We start from the raw sequence: 24,805 nt of genomic DNA on the forward strand, positions 1-24,805 counted from the left end.
CAGCAAAGACACTGACAAAACGCACATGACGGTATTTGTAACCAACATATAACCTTATGTTCGAGGCATATGAGCTGCAGATTATACACTGTGCATAGATCGCCATCTGGTGTTGGGCCCGGATGTTTGCAGTTTGTTTTTCCTCTTGGAAAGTCTTTGGAAGTCACAAGGTTGGTGACTCCTCCTTTGGTTCTTATTGCGCATGGGCTTCGGCTCCATCCTCAGATTGTTTTTTTCCGCCATCGGGCTCGGATGTAATACTTCGCGCTCCGGTTCCGAACTTTTCCAGTTCAGCGATCGACGCAAAATCCTTGCTTATCGAGATCCTTCAGATAATAAATCATCTTAATCACCTTCTCTTCGGCACTTCTTCGATTCCGGTCGTCGACGGCGGCCTTTGGGCCTATTCCGGCTCCAGTCTCGGCTGATGGAAAGAACTCCCTTCAAGAAGTGCCCTCGATGTGGGTCCAAATTCCCCCACACCGATCTTCATGAGGTGTGCAACCTCTGCCTCTCCCCTGAACACGGGGCCCGAGACTGTCCCGCCTGCAAGTCTTTTCGATCAAAAAAGACTATTCGAGATCGAAGGGCCAGACGCAACATGGCGCACTCCTTGACCTCCGCTCTAGTCGACATCTTCGGGGACGACGTCGAAGCTCCGGGACAGCAGAACATCGAAGAAGAGGACGACGACCTAGTCAGTGCTTCCGAGGCCGACGACTCAGATGTGGAGGACATCACCCCGGCGCAGAGGGTCGTGAGTACTATACCCCCTCCCACACCCACACCGATACCCAACAAGGCTTCGGTCACGCCTTCGGGCCTAGGCAAGACCAAGGATACTGCTTCTCACACCCCACCTTCGGGCCCGGTAAAGAAGCCTGTTAAGCCTTCCGGCAGCTCGGGCTCGAGCCAGCCTATCATTGGTACCGAAAAACACCCTTCGGCACCGAAGAAAAGATCGGCCTCCACCTCCACACCGAACCCACCACCAAAGCCTTCGGTGTCGAAACCTGCCCTTCCGGTGCCGACCAAACATCACAAGGCCCTCGGCACCGACACTCCCGTGCCGAAGCCTTCTTCGGCACCGACCAAAAATTCAGAGGTCCCAAAGAAGCATGGCTTAGACAAACCTAAAAAGCCGTCGGCCCCGAAAACTTCGGCGCTGACCGTACAACCAGTGTCGCAAGAACTTTTCACACCGGATCCTCTGCAAAAGACACTTACCAAGGATCCAAAAACTGGACATTTGACACTGTCTTCAAAAAAGAGACACTTGGACAAACCAGCTCCACCTCCACCTCCAAAGAGGAAGGACACTGCTACTTCCCCTTTCAGAGTGCCTTCCCCACCTCCTCCACCTCCTCCACCCTCCCCACCTTCTCCACCCCTGCCTCATCATTCTCTAACCTTGTCTCCAGTCCCAGACGATTTAGGAGACCCTTATTATGATCCAGCAGATGTGCCACAAGACCCCACCCCTACTGGATCTCCAGACCCATGGGACGACTATAACAATCCGGACATCCCAGATGTCCCACAGGATGACCTTTACCCATCTAGGCCATCCCCACCAGAAGATTCGTTAGGCTTTCACCACCTACTACAAAGGGTGGCACATTACCACGGGGTGGAGTTACATACTGACCCAGTGGAGGAAGATTTTCTCCTCGACACCTTCGATAATGGACATAGGTCTACTGCCATTCTACCTATGTTAAAGGGAGTAATCAAACATGCACCGGAGGTTTTTAAAGACCCAGTCAGGGCCAGGGTCCTACACCCCCGTATAGAGAAAAAATACAAAGCCGCCCCCACAGACCCTTCATACATTAAAGGCCCTGCACCATTGGATTCCCTAGTGGTATCTACAGCTAGGAAGCGCTCAAATTCTCAGGTGTCAGGCGAAGCACCACCACCTGACAAAGAGTCCAAGCTCCTAGACGCGTCAGGGAAGCGCCCTGCGTCACAAGCCGCCAATATATGGCGTATCGCCAACACGCAAGCGCTATTGGCCAGATACGACAGGCCGCATTATGATGAGTTAGAGACCATCATGCACCATCTCCCTGAAAAATATAGGAATAGGGCTAATGAATTGATCCAAGAGGGAAAGACAATAACTAATACCTCTATACGCTGTGCCCTAGATGCAGCAGATACAGCCTCCAGGGCCATAAACACCAGTGTCCTTCTCCGTCGCCATGCCTGGCTCAGAGTTTCAGGTTTTAAACCTGAGGTACAAGCCTCTATATTGAACCACCCATTCGACCAAGATCATCTATTTGGCCCAAAAGTTGATGAAGCCCTCGAAAAGATGCAAAAAGATACTGACACGGCGAAATCCATGGGAGCCCTACAGTCACACACTCCTAGGCTCTCTTTTCGCCGCTCTTCCTTTCGGGGCACGGGCAGGGGCTACTCCTCGGATAGTGCATCCGCGTCCTACAAATCCCCTCCTCAATCTACCTTCACAAAGGGTTATCAAAGAGGCGGATACAGAGGTAATAATAATAAAGGCAGAGGCAAGACAAATACCGCCCGCTCTGCCACACCACCTACCCAATGACTTTCCCCTGCTCCCCCCAGACCATTCCACTCCGGTCGGGGGCACACTACAACATTCTCTTCACGTCTGGGAGACAATCACCTCAGACAGATGGGTGACCCAAATTATTCATTCAGGGTATTACCTAGAATTAACATCTACCCCCCCCCCAACATTCCACCCAGGCAACGCCCAATGTCTCAAGAACATGCCAAGTTACTAAAAAAGGAGGTACTCTCCCTCCTGCAAAAACAATCCATAGAGCAGGTCCCCATCAATCAACAAAATTTAGGGGTCTACTCCCTGTACTTTCTGATTCCCAAGAGAGACGAGACTCTACGACCTATCCTAGATCTCAGACCTCTAACTAAACACTTGCATACATTCAGACCATTTTCACATGGTAAGCCTTCAACAGGTTCTTCCACTCCTCTCCCAGAACGACTTTCTCACCACAATGGACTTGAAAGACGCATACTTTCACATCCCAGTACACCATGCTCACAGAAAATACCTCAGATTTGTAGTGGATGGGCAACACTACCAGTTCAAGGTGCTCCCGTTCGGGGTAACAACAGCACCAAGGGTATTCACCAAGTGCCTAGCAGTAGTGGCGGCACACCTCAGAAGACAGCACTTTCACGTCTTCCCATATTTGGACGACTGGCTAATAAAAGCCACGTCCTACGACCAATGTGTGCTCCACACCGCCGCTACAATCCACCTACTTCACCAGCTAAGTTTCACGGTGAACCACCAAAAGACACACCTGGTACCATCACACACAAAACAATACCTCGGTGCCACCATAGACACCTCAAAAGCCATAGCCTATCCCAATCCTGACAGGATTGCAAACATACAGGCTCTGCGTAAAAAATTCATACTTCAACACTCTCTCCCAGCAAGAGTGTTTATGCAACTGATAGGGATGATGGCCTCTTGCATTTTCATAGTGCCCCATGCAAGACTACAGATGCGTCCACTCCAAGAGTGTTTAGCGCGCCAGTGGAACCAGGCCCAGGGGCAACTGACAGATCTGGTGTTGGTGGACGGTCGCACCCATCGCTCTCTTCAGTGGTGGAACACCACAAACCTTTCCAAAGGTCGACCGTTCCTGGACCCGGTTCCACAAATAATCCTAACAGACGCATCGCTCTCCGGCTGGGGAGCTCATCTGTTACATCTCACAGTACAGGGCACATGGACGCCGCAACAGAAGTTACTCCACATCAACCATCTGGAGTTACTGGCAATCTTCCTGGCCCTAAAATCCTTCCAGATGCAGATTTCAGACAACATGACTGCCATGTACTACATTCAACAAGCATTTGCAATGCAAAAGGTCTCGCATTTGCAAGAGTTAGAGCTATTGGTATTGTAAATGACAATGTCAAAGGTGACCGTTACTGGCCATCTAGCGCTTGCTGCGCGTACACGCTCCTCTGTTGGCTGCATATAGCGTTTTTAAGCTCCCTTGTTCTTCTATTTGTGTTAGCTTTTATTTCGTTTATCCCTGTTTTTATTGCGGGGTTTCCCTTCCCTGGCCCTTACTTGCACTTTAAATCTGTGGAACACGCACCGCTGTTTCGGCGGGTCCGGGCTCACGGGGCTCCCGCGCGCACTTTGGCCGCCATCTTGGAGCGGGTTGGAACGCTCTTTCTACATCCAGGTGAGCGCTCTAGTGTTCCGCCTGTCACTCCTATATAACATCATTTCCGCAGCGCAGCGGTGACGTGCCTTCACTACACCTGAGTCTCGCCAGAGTCCTGCTCGTCTTCGTCCGTCAGCGACTCGGTGGCGACGGAGCGGCGGGATACTCTGGCCTGACCCGGCGCCCTGTTAGGATGCTTTGTTATTCTTCATCCACCCTTCATACAATGCGGACTTCCTCTCGCTCTTGTCGGACAACATTTCCGGGACGCCATAGGGGGAAACGACGTTGCCCGGGCTGTGGCTGGATGCCAACTTGGGCTCCGGTTGCCGCCCGCCGACCTGATAAGGCCTGTGGTGTCCATTCTTGCCTTTTGCTCAACACCAGATCATTAGGCAGTCATGCTTTGGACATCTATGAGCTGCTGGTCAGGGAAAGTCCTTTATGCCTCTTATTGACCGAAACCTGGTTGGGCGAGGCGTCTAACCCGGACATCGTCGCTGCCATTCCTCCAGCCTATAACATCTTTCGGCAGGATAGGGTCAAGGGTAGGGGAGGGGGAGTTGCGGTGGTGGTGAAGAAGAATGTCTCCTGCTCTCTTCTCCCCTTGAATTCTCTCTCTGGCTCTGAGGCTCTTGCTTTCACGCTTGGTCTGTCCCCGCATCAAGCCTTGAAAGGGCTATTGGTATATAGATCTCCAGGTCCGGTAGGTTCCTTTTTCGAGGACCTGCAAACGATCATGTCCGATTTGGCCCTGTCCTCACAGCACTGTTTGCTGGCGGGTGATTTTAACTTCCATCTGGATGTGGAGGATGACTTAGACGCACTGAGACTGATGGATATCACATCTCCGCTGGGTCTTGTACCTTCTGTCTCGGGGCCTACCCACGATCGGGGTCATACTTTAGATCAAGTGTTCTCTTCGACCCCTCTGGCGGACATCGATGCTGTGCCAGTGCTATGGACAGATCATAGGCTGATTAAGTTTTCCATACCCGGGGATGTTGTCCCACGCAGTAACAATTCTACACAACCTAGTTCGGCCTCCAGGGCATTGCACAAAGTTACGCCTGAGATGCTTGCGCAGACGCTGGTGGACCATCCATGCTCCGTCACGGGTGATCTGGAGCGGGATATTGAGGCTCTGCAGCTCTGGCTGGCTGAAAGGCTGAATGACCTTGCCCCTGCAGTTGTCCCTCGGGCCATGACCAAACGTTTATCTGCGCCTTGGTTTACAGAGGCGCTTCGCCTGTCTCGCTGCCAGTGTAAGGTCGCGGAGAGGACTTGGCGCTCCCATTATGATGGGGAGGCTAAACGAGCCTACAGGGCGGTAGTGAAAGTCTTATCACCGTGACCTCGTGGTAGCGAAGAAGGAATATCTGGCTAGACGGATAGAGGTGTCTATGAACTCCTGTAAAGAGCTCTTCACTGTGGTAAGGGAGTTTATGTCCCTGAGATCCATCGTGCCCCTTTTAGTGTCATCCGATACAGGGGCTTGTGATCTTGCTAGCTTTTTTACTGAGAAAATTAAGGTCATCCAGGCCTCCTTTGCGGAGAGGACTGGCGAGGGGAGGTGTAGCACTGGGGTGGGTCCTGATCTATCGTCCATGCCAGATGTTGTGTTGGAGGAGTTTTCTGCTATCTCCAAGGAAGCTTCCCTATTGCTGCTGACCAATTTGAAATCTGGTTCGCCACTGGACCCCTGCCCGGCCAAATTTTTGGCCAGGATGGCATCAGTAGTGAATCCATTGGTCAACCCTCTCCTTAATGCCTCCTTGAGGGAGGGCAGGGTCCTATGCGCCTGGAAGAGGGCGATGGTGATCCCCCCTCCTAAAGAAGCCTGGATTAGACGCCGAGGTGTTGGCCAATTATAGGCCAATTTCCCTTCTCCCGGCCCTAGCAAAAATCACGGAGAAGCATGTCCATGGCATTCTATCTGGTTTCTTAGAAACCAACCATCTCCTGCATCCATCACAATCTGGTTTCCGTCCCGGTTTAAGTACCGAGACGGCATTGCTGGATGTCTCGGAGGTCATTCGGGAGACATTGGATGCAGGCGGCAAGGCCATGCTTGTCATGCTAGACCTGCCGGCGGCCTTTGACACCGTCCCCCATGAGGCGCTTCTCGCCAGGCTGTATGACATCGGGCTTAGGGGGACGGTGCTTAAATGGTTTACATCTTTCCTCGAGGGCCGCCGCCAAACAGTCTGGGTTTCCCAAAGCACCGCAGAAATGCCGCCATTGGGAGTCGGAGTTCCACAGGGATCTGTGTTGAGCCCGACCCTCTTTAATATCTTTATGGCCCCTCTGGCGGCACTTGTGGAGGCTTTTGGGGCCCAGATTGTATCGTATGAAGATGACACTCAACTGCTCTTCACGTGCAAGAAAGATCAGGCATTTGATGGTGTGGGCATTCGGGGCTGTCTGGGGATGGTCTTTGACTGGTTCCAGCAGAACAGTCTCAAGGCCAACTCCAGTAAGTCAGAGGTCCTTTTCTTTGGTTGCACCGCTGACCCTGAATGGCAGGTCTGGTGGCCTATGGACATGTGTCCTCCGGCTCAGTCCTCTCTGGTCGCCAAAAACCTGGGAGTTAAGCTGGACAACAAGCTTACGCTAAAATCACATATCCTTGGTCTGGTTGGCACCTGTTTTGGCATTTTGAAGATGCTCCGCAAATTTTTACCACTGCTCTCTGAGGAGCATAGGCGGATCATTGTCCAGGCGCTAATAGGCTCGAGACTGGACTATGCCAACGCCCTTTTTTTGGGGCTTCCGGACTACTTGGTCCAGCGCTTGCAGATGGCGCAGAATGCGGCGGCGCGTGCTATTTTTGGCTTCCGTAGGCGAGCGGGGGTCTCTGGGCTACTGCAAGCATTGCACTGGTTACCTGTCCGGAAACGGATTATGTTTAAGACTTTGACTCTTATGCACAAAGCTCTGTTTGGTACAGGGGCTAAGTACCTGCAGCGGAGGTTGACTTTTTATCGCCCCGCCCGCGCTCTACGTTCAGAGGCATTATACCTGGCTTTGGTGCCACGTGTCAAGAAAGCTCGTATTGGTGGGCGTTCTTTTAGCCTGAATGCCCCCCACCTCTGGAATTCAATGCCTCTGGCTCTACGCAGTGCGTCCAATTTGTTTTTGTTCAGGAAGAGCCTTAAGACCTGGCTTTTTAATCTCTAGGTCTTTTACTTGTTCTTTTATGTCTGTGCTGTTTCTATGTAGTTATGTTACTTTCGCTGAGCTGTATGTGCAAAAGCACCGGGACAGTCTATCGGAGTAGCCGAGCGCTATATAAATGCTTTGTAACATAACATAACATAACATTTATATATATGTTTTGTTTTAGAGTGGAGTGGATAAATGTTGCTTGGAGTGGAATTATGTGATATGAATTAGAATTGTTAGTTGTGGAATTTTGTGGGGTGGATTTGTGTGGTGAATAGTGTATTTTTGTAGTGGAATTATGTGACATGGTGAACAGATAGGGGTGAGAGCTGCGAGGAATATATAGAGAGAATATAGGGAGTGTGAGGGAGGGATGATGGGGATAGTGGAATTGTGAGGTTATTGGGGGTAGTGTCAGTGTGATGAGAGGGTCAGTGGCACGTGTTACACAAATATGTATATGTGTTCTCCAGATGACTTTTGTGCATGGTGTGCAGTTAGTCTATGCAGAGCAGACTTAAAATCGTAATTAGAAATCAAAATACTTTGAAACAGCACCCAGTCATATAAGCAGAGTGGACTTTTTATAAGTAGAAATTTGGTGTCACGATAATATAAATGAACAGATAATTTGAGACTTTATGCAAGAAAGAAATGGCAAGCGTATTAAAAAAATTAAAGGTACCTCAACCACGACAGGTCAGGATGAATCGGTACAGAGTAGGTTGTGCAGTTGGGTGAGAGGGAGGGCAGGGGTGAATGAACTTGTGCATGGAGGGAAGAACAAGAAGAAAAATGTAGGACTTGTATTCGGACAAATGTGTCTTATTGGTGTATCTATCAGAGAGCATCTCTTCCAATTGTGCAAGCAAACGCACGCAGTCAAGGTAAACATTCACATCGGCCACCGGGCTCAGCTATAATCCCATAATCCAAATGTGAAAAACTTACTATGTTATATTAAAGTTAAAGGTCAGTATGAAGGCCAGCATTAGCCATCCTTTAAAGGTAGCCGACTTACTTACGAAAGGCACATGATATGCAGTAAATGCGCCAAAACAGTTACGATACGGAGACAGAAAACACAGTCTCAACCAAACGGCGAGGAATGTAACCCACGTAGTTCCTAAAAAACAGGAAAGCAAAAAACTAAATAAAGTGACATTTGCAGGAATCTAACAAACACCTACCACATTTGAATTTACACATGCGCTTTTTACTTGAGAACCCAAATTAGTGGTCACAAACTGTGAGAGTATCCTGCAAGTCCACCCTTCCAAACAGCATCTAAAAAACACAGGCCTATTTAAGGAACCAGTTAAGGGATTTGGTCAAGCTAATCAACCAATCGCAGGAAGTATGGTGTGGAGTTATGGGAATTGTAGTGCCTCCATACTTTATAAACATGACTGAAATCCTGGGACTAATCAACCAATCGCAGCAACCATGGAAAGGAATTCTAGGGTATGTAATTCCTCAATACTTCGTATACGTAATTCAGACCAAAAAACAAATACATTGTGCGAAATACATGCACCTCCTCTGAAGTGGTAAACAATTTGCTTACGTACCGTTAAGAAAAGCCCTGAAACCAAATTAAATTATATGAAGCACGATTATTGTAGGCATCGTAAACTGCTTTTCAAGGCTAACGGGGAAAACTCGTAGCCCACGCAACGAGGTAGGAGCGCGTAATACAGAAATCATTCGCAAGCATGTTATGCTCATATAGACAGAGGAAATCAAGTTACGGGCAAGCATACCCAACTGTGTCAGCTTAATAAAAAATGCAAAGAGGGCTTAGCCGCAGCCAGGGACACTAACCAGTTCTTCGGAAAGCAGCAAGAACCTGCGAGCGCTGGAACCAGGAAGAACAAGCAAAAGAGAAACAGCTCCACATGCGGGCCGGGGAGAAGACCTGCGAGGGCTGCCCACGCATGCGCGGTACATGTAACTTTTGCGTGTTCTGCAGCTCGTGCCCAGTGGCGGCGTGTGCGGACTTCAACACCGCCGGACTTTTAATTAGTGCTGCGCGGCTCGTGCGGTCCAGGGAGGGGTTCGCCAAACAGTACAGGAAGTCCGGCGGGAGCCCACCCCGCCTTCGTGAATGGTGCATGGTGTGGACAAAGCAGGATTTCAGGCGGGGCTCCTGTGAGCAAAACGGAGCCCCGCGTGTTGATGCAGTGACCGGCAGGAAAAGCAGAGGAGCAGCGCAGAGTCCCAACAAGAGCTGGTAAGTGCTTGGAGTGCGCGTGCGCATTTAAAAAAGAATAATGAAATAGCATGAGGCTGCCTAGGACGTGCGTGTTAACGAAAGTGAAACTGCATGCTGGCTTGCGAGGGAAGGGGGACAGGAGATGTGCACGCCGCATGGCTGTAGGCGCGTACACCAACTCCAATCCGCCGAGACCATGCGCGTGCCCATCTCCTGTCCCACTTCCGAGGCAAGTCAGCAACAATAGATCTCGCTAGCGACAGCGCTTCGCGCTGCGTTCGCCAGGCGAGACCTAAACCCAGGGGGGCACACACTCTCCACAGCTCTCTCAATTAGCACAGAGCATATGGAGATGGGCAATTCCACAGAAAATCTTTCTCCTGGCCCAACACGTCCCAGGAGTCCAAAACACCGTGGCGGATCTGCTCAGCAGACAAACGCAACAGATTCACGAATGGGAACTTCACCCACAGGTTCTTCACCCGTTCTTTCAGAAGTGGGGGCATCCACACATAGACCTATTCGCCACCCACGACAACAAAAAATGCCCAAGCTTCGCCGCCAGATATCCACACCCATTGTCCAAAGGCAATGCGATTTGGATGAACTGGTCAAACAAATTTGCATACGCTTTTCCACCTCTCCCACTAATTCCATTAGTGGTGCGAAAGCTACAACAGCATTCCCTAACACTGATCCTAGTAGCTCCAACATGGGCCAGACAACCGTGGTACACCACACTGCTGGAACTCTCGGTAGTACCACACCAAAAGCTACACCTCTCACCATGCCTCCTAACCCAGAACCATGGAGAGATCAGGCACCCGGACCCAGCTCAGCTCAACCTTGCGATCTGGCTCCTGAGGTGCTAGAATTCGGATACCTTAACCTTCCCCCTGATTGCATGAATATTATCAGGGAAGCTAGACGCCCTACTACTAGGGCATGCTATGCTGCAAAGTGGAAAAGATTTGTTGTTTACTGCCACAACAACACAATCAACCCTCTAAATGTGTCCCTACAGCACATCATATGTTACTTGCTCCATGTACAAAGGTGTAACCTAGCATATACATCCATTCGGTTACACCTCGCAGCAAATGCTGCTTACTTACAGAACAGGCAGCACCTATCACTTTTCAGGGTGCCTGCCATCAAGGCCTTTATGGAAGGCCTATAAAGAGTAATTCCACCCAGAGTACCACCCTCACCTGTCTGGAACTTGAATATAGTTCTCACAAGGCTAATGGGACCCCCTTTCGAACCATTACATAAATGTGAGCTGCAATTTCTCACATGGAAAACAGCATTCCTAGTGGCAATCACTTCCCTTAGAAGGGTTAGTGAAATACAAGCACTCACTATACAGGAACCTTTTCTTCAAATGCATCAGAACAAGGTTGTACTCCGCACCAACTCAAAATTTCTACCCAAAGTCATTTCTCTTTTCCATCTAAACCAGTCGGTAGGATTACCAGTCTTTTTCTCACAACATCAAACCGTTGCGGAACGGGCTTTACACACACTGGATGTTAAAAGGGCCTTACTTTACTACATCCAAAGAACACAACCTTTCAGAAAAACCAAACAGCTATTTGTCTCTTTCTCTCCACCACATAAAGGCAACCCTATTTCTAAATCAGGGATAGCTAGGTGGATTGCAAAATGCATACAGATTTGCTACCACAAAGCAAAACGAATGCTATCTGTTCCCCCTAAAGCCCACTCTACAAGGAAGATAGGAGCTTCTATGGCTTTTCTAGGAAACATACCACTAGATGACATCTGCAAAGCAGCGACATGGTCAACACCGCACACTTTCACAAAACATTACTGTGTAGATGTGCAAACCAAGCAACAAGCTAGTGTGTGCCAGGCTGTACTAAAAACACTGTTCCAAGCAACTGCAACGGATGCCGGTGGTCGCCGCTAGGGTTGATAACTGCTATATAGTCTATGCACAGTGTATAATCTGCAGCTCATATGCCTCGAACGGAATATGCTACTTACCAGTATGCATCTGTTCTTGGCATGTAGAGCTGCAGATCTATACACGCCCACCCGCCTCCCCGGCTACCTGTATCCGTTCCAGTCTATCTTATTTAGATACAACACACATGGGTTTCTTTACTGTTATTACTATGCTCCATCTTTCCCTGCTGGCGAAAAACAATCTGAGGATGGAGCCGAAGCCTATGCGCAATACGAACCAAAGGAGGAGTCCCCAACCTCGTGACTTCCAAAGACTTTCCAAGAGGAAAAACAAACTGCAAACATCCGGGACCAACAACAGATGGCGATCTAGGCACAGTGTATAGATCTGCAGCTCTACATGCCAAGAACAGATGCATACTGGTAAGTAGCATATTCCTTTTTATGGCTATAGGTGGTCATGAAGTTTTTCTCTGTTGAAGGTACGAAGCGTGGCATAATGCTGACAATGCCACCAGTAACATGCAGGAGTATAGTGCATCTTGCCATATCGCTTTTTGCCACAGTGCCCATGCGCACGGGCGCAACCACCAAGATTGTCAATGATGAATCTGCTCATAGTGGCAGTGCCCCTAGAGCCGCGGCCCATAGTCATGACACCTTGGTTGACCACCCTGTTAGAGCTCTCAGTAGTTCCACACCAGAAGCTGCATCCCAACTCCAGTCTCCTCACTCAGAGACATGGAGAAATCAGGCATCTAAATCCCAAAGAACTCAAACTAACGATTTGGCTCCTGAAGTCATAGTTTGGTTATTTACATATCACCGGACTGTATGAACATCCTAAAGGAGGCTAGGAGACCTACTACTAGGGCGTGTTATGCAGTGAAGTGAAAACGTTTTGTTATATACTGTAATGATGATAATATCAACCCCCTTGATGCTTCAGTTCAAAACATTGTGTTATGTTTCACACTTGCAGCAATCTGGATTAGTTTATACATCCATTAGATTGCATATAGCAGCAGTAGGGGCATACTTACAAAACAGACAACACGTATCTCTATTTAGAGTACCAGTGGTTAAAGCCTTTATGGAACGACTAAAAAGGGTAATACCACCAAGAGTTGCCTCTCCCCAATGTGGAACTTGAACATAGTCGTTACAAGGTTAATGGGTCCACCTTTTGAACCGATGCACAGGTGTCAATCACAATTCCTCTCATGGAAGGTTGCTTTTCTGATTGCAATCACTTCCCTAGGGAGAGTTTGCGAACTCCAGGCACTAAATATCCAAGAGCCTTTTTTTCAACTTCACAAAGACAAGGTGGTTCTTCGAACCTTTCCCAAATTTCTACCTTAAGTAGTTTCTGCTTTTCACATCAATCAATCTGTTGAGCTACCTGTGTTGTTTCCTCAACCTAGTTCTGTAGCAGAACGAGCTCTACACACACTAGATGTTAGAAGAGCTCGACTATATTATGTAGAAAGAACACAAGATTTTCGTAAAACAAAACAGCTTTTTGTTGCTTTTTCGCCATCACACAAAGGCAATCCCATCTCTAAATCATGCATTGCAAGATGGATCGTGGAATGTATCCAAACATGTTATCTGAAAGCTAAAAGAACCGTGACAATACCCCCTAGAGCGCATTCTACATACAAAATAGGGGCTACTATAGCCTTCTTAGGGAATATTCCCTTATCTGACATCGGTTAGTCAGCAACATGGTCTACACTGCACACATTCACCAAACACTATTGTGTAGATGTGTTAGTGAGGCAACAAGCTAATATAGGCCAGGCAGTACTTAAAACACTTTTCCAAACGACTGCAACAGCTACAGGTTAGCCACCGTTTTGGGACAATATTGCTGTATATGCAAAGCATGTGATCTACATCTCACATGCCTCGAACGGAAAGTGTTACTTACACAGTAAGCATCTGTTCTTGGTATGTATAGCTGTAGATTCCCTTGAGCCCACCCCCTCCCCGGGTACCTATACCTGCTTTAGTTCTTTCTTATTTTATATACATACACATAGACATCTCGATTCTACCTTTACTAACTCCATTCTCACCCTCTGCGAGCAAACAATCTTACAATGGGGTAGATGCCCATGCACACTATCACCAAAAGGAGTGACCACCTTACCTCGTGACTGGAAAGACTTCTATGAAGAAAAACAACTTGCAAACATCTGGACCCAACACTAGATGGCAGGAGTATGCAAAGCATGTGAATCTACAGCTCTACATGCCAAGAATCGACGCTTATGGCCAAGTAACATAATCCTTCTATCCACTTTCGGGTCCCTTTATCGAAGTTATCTTCAAAATATTCTTAGACATTAAAGAACAGGGGGCTCCTTTTTGATTCTCTTAAAGACCACTTCAAGGAAAAGGAGCAAGGTACCAACTACACCTACATAGTAATTTCCAGCCGGTACTCTATTTGGACTATGTTTGCCCTCTTGTCAAATCCTCAAGTCTACCATGACTGGACTGGTGAAGTGCCATCTACAAAGATGTCCCAAGTAAAGGGTCACAACAATTCTGAGAATCCTGACCAAAGAGCAAAACTAATTCAGCCGTGAAACTCTGCCCCAGGCCTAGCTCTTCCATGCTGCTGCACCGTCCTGCTTCCTCCCCATTTTTCTGGGTGCTTTCTTCTGCTTTTGCCTCGTTTTTACTGCTTTTGCCTCGCTCTCCCCTTTTTAGGTGTCGGCCTAGGCAGCGCATGCGCTGTCTCGTCTAGAGATGCTGTATACAGTATGGTGGGGGAAGCTCCGGCCACTTTCCGGCTATCTTTTTGATTGGCCGAAATCGTAAATGCCGCATTCTGATTAATGTTCGGCAAGTTAGCCCCACCTCCTGACGGCCATGACGTCATTTTTGTCCCTCCATGGCTATCGCCCCCTTTACTTTCAAAACAGTTCTGTTCCCCTGCCTCAACCCCGTTCCCTCCCTGGGTCCGTCACTTCTCTGCTCACCACAACCCACCCCCCCCACCCACTCCCGTTCCTGCCTTCTTGCACGACCGCAGTTTTGTTTACAATGCAATAGGGCTCGCATAAATACGAGTCCTATTGCATTTGTAAATGCTTGTCTTCTCCTCTGATTGGCTGAGTGGATTTGCACTCTTTTTTGCCTGACCTGTCCAGTCACTCGTTTAAGTCGTGATTCACACAGCTCTATTACCCGGAAGCGGAAGCAGGGCGGTTGTAATGCAAATGCGCATCCTGCTTTACCAAGGGCAGGCAGGAGCTCGCGGCGTTCTCCATTACCAGGACCTCAATGGCAGCTGCACTTGGGGCGCGCTCTCTGCCACCTGGACTGCGCGGGGTCTGGGGCCTGCAACCGTACTGGGAGGTTCGAGGCATGTGGGCTGCTGAATTCATATCTGTGCATAGATCGCCGCCTAGTGTTGGGTCCGGATGTTTGCACGTTGTTGTCCTGGAAAAGTGTTCGAAGTATCCTGAGATAGGAGACTCCTCCCCTGGACCACAGTGCGCATGGGCATCCTCTCCATCCTCAGATTGTTTTTTTCCGCCATTGGGTTCGGATGTGCTTATCTTGACTCAAGTTAGGAAAACTTTTTTCAGGCCAAAAGGCCTTTAGTTCGCGTCGGTACTGTTCCCATCGGTATCGACAGTTACCTGTTAGTTTACTGAATTCAAGAACAACTTTTTCGCATCATATCCGACCATCAACCCCACATCGACGATGGAATCGAGGACACCATTCAAGCGGTGTCCTGTTTGCAATGCGAAATATCCCCATGTCGACGTCCACCCGGTGTGCAACAAATGCCTTTCACCGGATCACGACGAATCCACATGTATGGCCTGTGCCCGATTCCGATCCAAAAAGACTCTCCGGAATCGACGAGCAGCGAGACTTGAAGCGCAGCAAGCGGCACCGGCCCCGACCAACATCTTCAGCGCCGAGGATGAAGATGTGGAAGGCGTGGAGAACCTACCCTCCAGCCCCGCTTCCGAACACGATTCCGGATTGGAAGACATCGAAGAACAACTCTTTCACAGGGAAGAAGCCGACACCGAGGTAGGAGACTACGATGAGGCCTTAGGGGCCGAAGAAAGTGGCTCCGGTGACGAGCAAGGCCTACCCATACAGACGGAGGATATCCCAGTGCGTCAGTCTATGGCTCCGGTCGAGGGATCGCCTTCGGGCCTTACCCAAGACCTATCCCGCAGTTCTAAGGCCCCGCCCTCTGGCCCGGCCTCGGACATTCAGCGACAGCCATTAGTACCCAAAACGACTGGTTTCCCTTCCTCGAAACCGAAACCAAAAGTCGTATCGGTTCCACAGAAACTGAAACTGACACTGGTCGGATCGAAGCCCACTACACCTTCGACGCCAGCCAAACCCGTCGGCACCGACCGCACCAAACGGGACTTCGGTGCCGAACTCGCAGCAGCCGACGTCGGCGCCGACACACGGAAAAAGGCCATCGGTACCGCCAAACCGCCTCGGCCCCCGGCACCGAAACTATCGGCTCCGGCCACGAAGGTCAAAATGGCCGCTGCGTCGCACACCACTTCGAAAGCAGCACCGAAGGCCCAATCATGGACGCCGTCGACAGCTACTACCTCGACTCGATGAACCCGTGGCCCCAAAGAAGTCCACGCCTGCCTCTACAGAACCGCTCGGCGCCAAAGAACCGTCGGCGTTCCAGGTGCGGCAAGTTGCAGCGTCCTTGCAACGCATCAAAGAAAAGGCAGCCCTCCAGGACACGTCAGGCTCCGAGCCGAAAAAAGCTCAAAAAGCTTCTCCAGCACCACCCAACATCACTTTTGGCCTGCCGCCATCCACGGCGCCCAAACTGTTCGAAATCAGAACACGTGTCACCCAAACTAGGAATACACCTGCCGAACGCTCTCCTACAGAGACGTCACCATCCCACATCATCGATGCCGACACCGGCAGAATTATGCTCCATAAGCGGAGAATATCTTCCGAGCAAGCTTTGGACTCCTACCGGATCCCGCTAAAGAAAAAGCTGCCAGCGGATTCGGAACCAGTTCTTTACGAACGTCTCCATACCTCTTACCCAGATCCACAGTCCTTCTCTCCGACACTCTCCGAAACCGACGTTTTGGAGGACTACATGGGTGACGACGTCCCCTACCCCAGAGAGATGGACCCTGAAGGCCAACAGGACCCTGACCAGGCTTGGGATGACCCTGTAGACCCGGGTGCACCTATGGATACACAGGACACGCAGCTATATGGCGCAAAAACGTCTCCCACAGAGGACACTGCCGCATTCAACGCCCTCATTGAACGTGCTGCGGCCAATCATGGTGTGCAACTCCACTCTGACACAATCGAGGACGATTTTCTAATGGATACTTTCGCATCCTCAGAAAGGAATATCAAAACTCTACCCATGTTGAAAGGTGTCCTCAAACCAGCAAAGGACATTTTCAAAGAACCCACCTGGGCAAGAGTAATAAACCCCAGGATCGACCAGAAATATAGGTCGGCGCCTGGGGACCCTACGTACATTGGAGGCCAGTTGCCTCTGGATTCCATCGTAGTCGCTAATGCTCGCAAACGGGCGCACTCGCAGACAACTGGGGATGCTCCTCCCCCGGACAAAGAGTCCAAGGTGCTAGAGACCTCCGGCAAACGGGTTGCAGCCCAGGCAGCTAACATATGGCGTGTTGCCAATACTCAGGCGCTCCTAGCTCGCTACGATCGCGCACACTATGACACATTAGAAACCTTACTCCAACATCTCCCTGACCAATACAAAGAGGGAGCAGAGATCCTCATCAGGGAGGGACAACTCCTCACGAACGCATCCATTAAGTGTGCACTGGATGCCGCAGATACAGCTGCCAGAGCAATAAACACCTGCGTCATGTTACGACGACACGCCTGGTTATGAATCTCCGGATTCAAACCTGAGGTTCAAAATAACATCCTCAATCAGCCGGTCAACCCCGACTACTTATTCGGACCAGAGGTTGACACCACCCTAGAAAAAATAAAAAAGGACACAGACACTGCAAAGTCCATGGGGGCTCTCCAAACGCAGACCTTTCGGAGTGGCTCCTTTCGTTGCCCCGGAAATAGAGGAGCAGGTAGAGGACAGGGGTCACAGCAAACCTACAACAAGGGCAACACACAAAGCACCTATGATAAAAACACCCGGGGTGGATATCGTGGCTCAAGCACAAAGGGCAGAGGACGCGGATACGGCAATACCAGGTCCTCCCCCAACAACAAACAGTGACGCCCTCTCCCTTCCTCCCGACCACATAACACCTGTCGGGGGAAGGCTACAAAGGTTCCTGTCCACGTGGAACTCCATCACCACAGACAGGTGGGTCAAAGATATTATCAAACACGGTTACTGCCTAGAATTAACCTCCACTCCACCCACAATACCGCCAAAACACCGTCCTATGTCCTCAGAGCACTTAGCGCTATTACAGCAGGAAGTGCTAAGTATGCTGGAAAAAGGCGCAATAGAGGTCGTACCCGTCCACGAGCAAGGTACGGGGGTGTACTCTCTGTACTTCTTAATACCAAAAAAGGACGGGTCACTCAGACCTATACTAGACCTGAGACCCCTTTAACCGCTACATTCTCTCAGAGCATTTCCAGATGCTCACCCTACAACAAGTCCTCCCGCTGCTCAAACAGGGAGACTTCCTGGCCACGCTAGACCTCAAAGATGCGTATTTCCACATACCCATTCACCCCTCACACAGAAAATATCTCAGGTTCACTATTCAAGGGCAGCACTACCAATTCAAGGTTCTTCCCTTCGGCGTGACAACAGCACCCAGAGTTTTCACAAAGTGCCTAGCTACTGTGGCTGCACATTTACGGAGGCAACACATTCACGTCTACCCTTACCTGGACGACAGGCTTGTTCAGGCAAAGTCAGCCCAGCAATGTGCCAGCCACATGTCCCGCACCATTCACCTTCTTCACAGTCTGGGGTTCTCACTAAATTACCCAAAATCACATCTCCAACCCGCACACGTACAACAGTACCTAGGTGCGACCATAGACACCCTGGCAGCCACAGCTCAGCCAAATTTAGTGAGGATCAACAGCATGCAAATGCTGATTTCCAAGTTCAAACCCCAACACTCCCTTCCTGCGCGAGTGTTCATGCAGTTGATAGGCATGATGGCCTCCTGCATTTTCATAGTCCCACATGCGAGACTACATATGCGCCCGCTTCAGGAGTGCTTAGCACGTCAATGGAATCAGACTCACGGGCAACTAAAAGACCTAGTGTTGGTGAGCGGTCGGGCATACAAATCTCTGCATTGGTGGAATCCACAAAACCTTTGCAAGGGCCGACCGTTCCAAGAGCCTGTTCCACAAATAATACTGACAGCGGACGCGTCTCTCCAGGGATGGGGAGCTCATGTACTCAATTACACAGTGCAGGGACTATGGACAATACAACAAAAGAAGATGCACATCAACCTTCTAGAACTGATGGCAATCTTCCTGGCAATGAAAGCATTCAAAGTACACTTGTGCAACAAAGTCGTGTTGATCCGGACGGACAACATGACTGCCATGTACTACATACAGAAGCAGGGAGGAACACACTCTCCACAGTTGTCTCATCTGGCTCAGAGCATGTGGAAGTGGGCCATTCAGAGGAACATGTTCCTCATGGCGGAACACCTCCCCGGCAAGGACAACCAGATGGCGGATCTGCTCAGCAGACACAGCCACCAGATGCACGAGTGGGAGCTACATCCATCAGTACTCCAACCGTACTTCCAGCAGTGGGGTCATCCAGAGATAGACCTATTCGCCACAAGCGAAAACGCAAAATGCCAAAGCTTTGCCGCCAGGTTCCCACATCCGCAGTCGCAGGGCAATGCGATATGGATGAACTGGTCCGGCAGATTTGCGTACGCTTTTCCCCCAGCACCATTGATACCGCTGGTGGCACGCAAACTCAGAAAACACTCACTAACACTCGTCCTGGTTGCTCCAACATGGGCACGCCAACCATGGTACACCACCTTTCTCGAACTTTCCGTGGTGCCGCATCAAAGGCTGCGGATCAAACCCGCGCATTTGACGCAGAACCATGGAGAGATTCAGCACCCAGATCCGCAAAAGCTGAACCTGGCAATCTGGCTCCTGAAGTCCTAGAGTTTGGCTACCTAAACCTGCCACCTGACTGTATGGACATCATTAAGGAAGCTAGAAGACCCACTACCAGAGCTTGCTATGCAGCCAAATGGAAAAGGTTCGTCATTTATTGCAATAACAATAACATTAACCCGCTAGACGCATCCATCCAAAACATAATTTGTTACCTCTTACACCTATACCGATGCAATCTGGCATACACCTCAATACGTGTCCATTTGACCGCAATATCAGCCTATCTCCAGAACAGGCAGCACCTCTCTTTATTCAGAGTGCCGGCCATCAAAGCATTCTTGGAAGGACTCAAACGAGTAATTCCTCCAAGCCACCCACCAGCTCCAATGTGGAACCTCAACTTGGTCCTCACACGCCTGATGGGTCCACCCTTCGAACCTCTACACTCATGCGAGATTCAATTCCTCACCTGGAAAGTAGCTTTCCTAGTTGCGATCACTTCTTTGAGGAGAGTTAGTGAACTCCAGGCACTAACAGTTCAAGAGCCATTCATACAGGTTCACGCCAACAGGGTCGTACTACGTACCAACCCCAAATTCATGCCCAAGGTGATATCGCAGTTCCACATGAATCAAACTATTGAACTGCCTGTTTTCTTTCAAAACCCACAAACTGTCGCAGAAAGAGCACTCCATACACTGGATGTAAAGAGAGCCCTCATGTACTATATAGACAGGACTAAAGTCTTTAGGAAAACAAAACAACTTTTCGTTGCCTTTGCCCCACACCACAAAGGTAACGCCATCTCCAAAGCAGGTATAGCCAGATGGAGCGTTAAATGTATTCAAATTTGCTATCAAAAAGCTAAACGCACATTAACGATTCCCCCACGAGCCCACTCAACACGTAAGTTAGGGGCCTCCATGGCTTTCCTGGGAGACATTCCTTTGTATGATATATGTAGAGCAGCCACCTGGTCCACTACACATACATTTACCAAACACTATTGTGTAGATGTGCAATCAAAACAGCAGGCAGCTGTAGGACAGGCTGTTCTCAAAACTCTTTTTCAGACCGCTGCAGCTGGCACTGGTAGCCGCCGCTAATAGAGGGTACTGCTATATATTCTATGCACAGATATGAATTCAGCAGCCCACATGCCTCGAACTGAATATGCTACTTACCAGTATGCATCTGTTCTTGGCATGTAGGGCTGCTGACATTCATATCGCCCACCCTCCTCCCCGGCGCCTGTAGCAGCTGCAGCTCTCAGAATTACTATAAGCATGGTCATCACTTTCTGTATCTACTCCATCACTGCCACAATGGCGAAAAACAATCTGAGGATGGAGAGGATGCCCATGCGCACTGTGGTCCAGGGGAGGAGTCACCTATCTCAGGATACTTCGAAGACTCTTCCAGGACAACAACGTGCAAACATCCGTACCCAACACTAGGCGGCGATCTATGCACAGATATGAATGTCAGCAGCCCTACATGCCAAGAACAGATGCATACTGGTAAGTAGCATATTCATTTGTACTCAAGTTTCTGCAGACGCACACACCGGAGCAGGGCAAGGTCTGTGGTCCGAGAGGCACCCGCATCTTATACCACTGGCTGACGGACAGCCACCACCGCCGCCGCTCATCGGTGTACCTCCTGTAACGTCACAGGGCCGGACTGAGCAATGAGCAATTTGCCAGGGAAGGGCATGCTGATCCCGAACCCGAATTCTACCGAGGTTCAGCTCTACAGGTCCTCTCCCTACTCACTGTCCTCTCTAGCATGTGTGGAGCTACTGCCCTACCGGTGCAGCGCATCCTAACGCCTCCACCTCCGCTGACCCTCTCTCTGGGCACTATCTTAACCCATGTAACTACCCCGGTTCAGCTCCTCTGGTACCCTCCCTACTCACAGTACCTACCTGATTCAGCATCAGCAGTACTCTTCCTACTCACCATCCTCCTAACTCATTGTACCAACCCCGGTTCAGCTCTCTGCTGATCTCCCTACGCGTCACTTGCATCTACTTCGGTTCAGCTCACGCCAGCGCCTTTATTCCTGCGAGGAGCTGCTGCCACACTCGTAGCACGTAGTGGGGTCGGATCCCCCTGCTCTTTTCCCGACATCTTGAGGAGCTGTGCCCTCCGTGTGAGGAGAGTGCGTGTAACCCCTGCCTGCAGCTACTTCTGCTCATGCCGTGCTGCCCCCTGTGGTCCAGACTCCATCATGCGAGGAGCTGCTGCCATCCTAAGCCCTGAACCAACCGGGGTCAGATCCTCCGGTTCGCTCCCCCCAGGAGGACGGGGCTTCTGACCCCTATATGACTTCCGCTCAGTCTTGTGACAACTCCGGTTGTGCTCCCCGCCAGGTGAGAAGCTACTTCCACCCTCGTACAGGACACCCTAACACCTGTCCTTACCTGGGTCCGATCCCCTGCTCCTTTCCCGACCACTTCAGGAGCTGCACTCACCCTGGGAGGCCAGGGCATAGAACCCCTACAGCTACTTCCGTTCAGCTCAAGCCAGCTCCTCTCCTTACCCAGGGTAGTTCTGCTGCCTTGTTCTGTCACGCCCGCGACCCTTGTACATAACCCAGTCCCGGCACCGGCTCAGCTCCTCTCGGTACCCTGCGAAGCGCTGTCCCTTCCTTCCAGCAGAAAATCCATCCCTGGTGCCCCGGCCAGCTCCTGGGGTGCTATCACCATCCAGGGCGCAGCTGCCCCCTCTTCACCTCAGAGGGTACTGTCTGCAGGGACTCTTCCTCCTCCGTTCTTTTTTTTTGGACAAGCCAGCCCACCTCAATACTCACTGGCTTCCAGCTCTGCGGATTACAATTTCTGACCAAAAAGATGCTTTTCTGAGGTCAGAACTCCATTTATATTAATGGGATACAGTACTTTTGTTATTTTATGGCAGAGAGTGGCTCATTTCAGCGGGAATTGCATAGTATGTAATTCTGTAATGTCTTCGCCTTTTTGCCGCTTTCTGATGTCTGTCAAGGATTTTGTAATGTGTGACCTTCTTCTCGGAAGCCTCGGCGTGTCTTAAAAACATAAGCACGTGAGCTGTGGTCCTGCTCTGCCAAGCGATGATGGTATTGGGTGTGCACTCACCGAGTTTGCCGTGGCATTGTGAGGCCTGTGGCCCCCTCCCGCACATAGCCATGGGCCTCAGAGACTGTTCTGTTCATATGAGAAAAACAACCGGAGGCCACCGTTGACTGCCATTGCCTCCAGAGATCAGGAGCCACCTGGGGCATGTACACAATGGGCCACAAAAACGTACATGGTCTTATCAGACCAGGGCTCTATAGGGCCACAGAGCCATGCTCACTTCTCTCCTCTTCCATTCTCTTCCAGAGCCCCCCTTTGTGCCCCGCTCTTTAGAACGCGCCCTTCATTTTCACCACCCAGTCTCTTCTGCCTTTGTACGGCATACCCTGCCTTCCCCCATCCCCCTTCACTTCCTCTCCCTTATTTGTTGTCCCGTCTCTGTCCTTCACTTTTCCCGTTTCGCTTTTCATTTCTTTCTTTATGCACTGCTTCTCTTCCTTTCTGTTCCCAATGCTAGCTCTGCCGTTTGTTGGTTGTTCTCTTCCGCTCTGCTCTCTGCTGTTCTTGACTGTGCTTCCCTGTTCCCTTCTGCACTGTTCCCTTCTCCCTGTTCTGTTGTGCACTGCTCTGTTCTGCCCTGTTCTATTTTGCAATGTTCTGTTCAGTTATGTACTGCCCTGTTCTGTTGTGCACTGTTCTGTGCTGCCGTGCTCTATTTTGCATGGTTCTGTTCTGCCCTGTTCTGCCCACTTCCATGCTGGCTTTTTCTGTTGGGCGCTGTTCCGTTCAATCTAGTTTTGCGCTGCCCTGTTCTGGCCACTTCTGTGCTGTTTTTTTGTGTTGGGCACTGTTCCCTCCTGCTCCGATGTTCTGCACACTTCTAACTAGTAAGATGAAGAAACTGGGGGGAGGTCTCTCAAAGGGGCACGGCCAATCTAATAAAGGGCGTGGCTTAAAACACGTAAGCTAAACATCTGTGTTTAGCATAGTGTGCCACACTACTGGTATTTTGCTGCTTCTGTCATAGCATCCACATATATGATACAAGTAACATTACACCTACTACAAGCCAGGACTATTGGCTCTGCTAATGCTTTTATTATTGTTCTCCTGTTAGTGCAGTTCTACTCTAATAATGCTGCTCACAATACTGTCCCACTGTTACTTCTGTAATCTTACTCCTATTACTATTCTCCTGGTGAAATTGTATTTGTTCTCCTTATATTACTGTTATTGCTAAACTGCTCAATCTGCTGACGCTGCTATCCTACTAACTTTGCTCATACTGCTGTTCTGCTAACACTACCAGCGATGCTCGAATGTTCAGTGCTATCACTACTCTTTCTCTCCTGCTGTAACTGCTTTACTACTAAAACTGCTGCATTACTATTTTGCTGCTTCTGAAGTCATTGCTAAACTGCTAACTTATTCATCTGATACTAAACACAGTATATTAATATGTTTATAATAGCAACTACACCACTAAACTCATTAATATGCCGAGACCAAGTGGCATTGCCAATGCGTGTTTTCTCCTGCTTTTGTCAACATTTTCACTGCTTTCTCTGCGAAGCAGCTAGCGACTCCATCGCCTTGAGACCCTCACCGGTGATTTGCTTCGGTATATAAATACTGATTGATTAATTGATTGATAAAACAGCCCATCTAAAAGCCCTCCACCAATCAATTTCAAGATCTTACAAGAGGGCCTTTTGGAGGAAAGCTTTAGAAACTGGCATCTGCTTTGCCCTTGCCAGAGCCCTATCCCTGTCGTAAAAGACCTGAAGATTGTTCTCTTGACAAAAGTTATCTGTGTATGGACCACCTCTTCCACCTTCACCCATGCTCCCTGATAGGAACAGGGACTAGCAGAGTAGTGTGCACAGATTGCTGGATAGGTCAGGAGCTACTTGACACTTATCGGCTGAATGTTCCCCACTCAACAGAGCGAACTAAAAGGATCTGAAGAACATTCTGTTGATGGTCATGGAACTGATGGAATAAACCAAGAAACTGGAAACAGCCATGCAAGAACACACACAACATGCATTGGACCTAAGGGCCCTAACGTACAGTAACTACCTGTTTTGTGTACAATTCTTGTATGATCTA

At 49.7% G+C, this 24,805-nt stretch overlaps 1 protein-coding gene across 6 annotated transcripts in view; it reads left to right on the top strand.

The window, feature by feature from the left end:
* Positions 1–24,805, top strand: part of NUGGC (nuclear GTPase, germinal center associated) — a 1,337,967-nt gene that overhangs the window by 216,978 nt on the left and 1,096,184 nt on the right. The window lies entirely within an intron of this gene.

This window comes from Triturus cristatus, chromosome 5_1 (genome assembly GCF_964204655.1).
Source record: "Triturus cristatus chromosome 5_1, aTriCri1.1, whole genome shotgun sequence".
NCBI lineage: Eukaryota > Metazoa > Chordata > Amphibia > Caudata > Salamandridae > Triturus > Triturus cristatus.